General features: G+C 37.0%; 1 protein-coding gene across 6 annotated transcripts in view; it reads right to left on the bottom strand.

Annotated features, from left to right (window-relative positions):
• LOC106882109 (tetraspanin-8-like) overlaps positions 1–2,500 on the bottom strand; it is a 719,463-nt gene that overhangs the window by 23,132 nt on the left and 693,831 nt on the right. The gene's annotated exons all lie outside the window — the stretch shown is intronic.

The following is a 2,500-nucleotide window of genomic DNA, read 5'->3' as shown; positions in this document are numbered from 1 at the left end:
TTGTTTTAAATCTCTGAGCGAGAGATATACAGTAACAGTACCGGATAGTAATGTTTATATGCCAACAGAAAGTGGCAGTCCTATAAAGGACGATGTTACTGTTGTTTTAGCCCCAGGAAACCATCTTTTCCAGCTGGCAATCGGCACACAGCTTGTGTCTGTATAGCCTTTGCAAGATTTAAAACAAGTTGTTTTTCTCTATATGAGATTAATGACTGTGTATCGCTTAAAAAATATATAGTATTTGCAAGTGGAGAGAGCTTTCGTCACTAGCTTGTGGTTGTCTCACACTGAGGACGGATAACATCCCGAAACCTAGGTCTGAGAGTATCACGCATGGCTAGAGATAGGAGCGATGACCTTCCTTGCAAATGCTATATGGACACACACTGTGTGTTGATATCCAGCTGGAAAAGATATTATCACACAGTAACATCGTCCTTTATACGACTGCCACATTATGTTGGCAATATAAACGTTGCTATATATATATATATATATATATATATATATATATATGTGTGTGTGTGTGTGTGTGTGTGTGTGTGTGTGTGTGTATGCACATTAATGTAAAGATAATTGTATGTATGTGTGTGTGCACGAGTAGGTGAACAAATGAAAGAGTGTAGTATTTAACACAAGCTGTTGGAATTACATGTGTTTAATGATAGTTCGATTTAGCTCCACATTACTCTATCTCTGAATATCTGCTTTAGTGGACGTATTGCGAACCCACGAAACTTTATGTAATATGGATCTGAATGAACTGAGTCAAACTATCAAACCGTTATACCTTTTAGTATGTGTATATGGGTAAATGTAGTGCGTCTGTGTGTTTGTGTATACCGATCTCAATCGATGTGTGGCGTCGCGCCCTTTTACGCTGAAAAGATAACTTAACCATTCGATCAATTGAAATCGATAAAATATATAGCAAAGAGCTATAACTACTAGTTATGATACGATCGACTAAATAACCTTGAAGCCATAGTTCAATGACAAACTACTGCCAAGATTAAAGTTTTATAAAAATATGATTTTATAAGTCCGAGGAAAACACATAGTGAGTCGAAGCGCACTCACACACACTCATACAGTCACACATACACACACTCACACATACACACACTCACACACTCACATACACACACAGACACACACGCTCACACGAACACACTCTCAAACGCACAAATACATTCATGCACTAACACGCACTCACACACAAACGCAGTCACACACACTCACACATACACACAGAGACTCACACAGACTCCCACACACACTCACACAAACACACTCACACACATACACTAACACACACACTCACATAGTCACACGCACACTAACACACACACACAAACACACACAAACACACTCACACACACTCACACACACACTCACACACACAAACAGTCACACACACTCACACACACACATACACAAACACACACACACACACACACACACACACACACACACAAATATACCCCCCCCCCCCCCCACACGCATACAGAGGCTCGCATACATATTTGATCCTTTTTCTGGCCTGGATGCTCAGGTTTATGGTATGATGGATTATAGGAAAGTGGGATGCAGAAACCTTTTCTGAAAAGTATCACAAAGCGAGCGACCGAGTGTCATAGTTTCAAACTAGTCGTAAAGACTAGTATTCTTCCTCAAGACCAGAAAATACTTAAATACAATGACTGCTAACTCTGGAATAATCTTAGGTGAAACATACTGCAGTTTACTATTTCCATTCTTGAGAATGTGCATATATATATGTACACACACACACACACATAATCTCCTGTTGTTTTAAAAAGTATCTTGATGTAGAGAGAAGAGTAAACACATTTAATATATTAGACTAGACTAGCTCAATAAACTGCTATAGATTGTTTTTAAAAAAAACCGGAAACCACTAAAAACGTCTGCTTTTCATACAATGACAATGATTAGTGAGGAGAATAGTATGCTTTTTAGAAAATAAGGTGATAAAACACATCCGTTTATCCATCCATTTGTCTATCCATCGATCAAGTCAAATATCCACCAATCTATAAATATATCTATCTTTTTAATATTCAGAATTGCTATGAATTTTATCAACGACAGTTCTGTAATGAATAATTCCTGACACACCAATGACATTAACCATTGTATCTGCTGTTACTAATATTTTCATAAATTTCGTCCGGAAATGCATAACCACGTTATGAATATTGTTATTTTACGTGAATGTTGTACATATTACACACACACACATACACACACACATATATATATATATACACCCACACGTAATATCATGCAACGTCCTAACTTTATACAATTATTATTATAAAATATGATATACTATATTATGCAAAATTTAATATCTCTCACCGTTTGTCTGTCTATCTAATTACATGTGAGTCCATCCGTTTGTTTGTCTGTCTACCCATTTACCCCCATTTTTCTTCTTTCGCTCTTTGACTATAATATCTGGACGACTTTC

The sequence above is a fragment of the Octopus bimaculoides genome, chromosome 4 (genome assembly GCF_046866305.1).
Source record: "Octopus bimaculoides isolate indiv1 chromosome 4, ASM4686630v1, whole genome shotgun sequence".
Classification (NCBI taxonomy): Eukaryota; Metazoa; Mollusca; class Cephalopoda; order Octopoda; family Octopodidae; genus Octopus; species Octopus bimaculoides.
The sequence above is the reverse complement of the archived record's forward strand: the minus strand, read 5'-3'. Positions and strand labels throughout refer to the sequence as shown.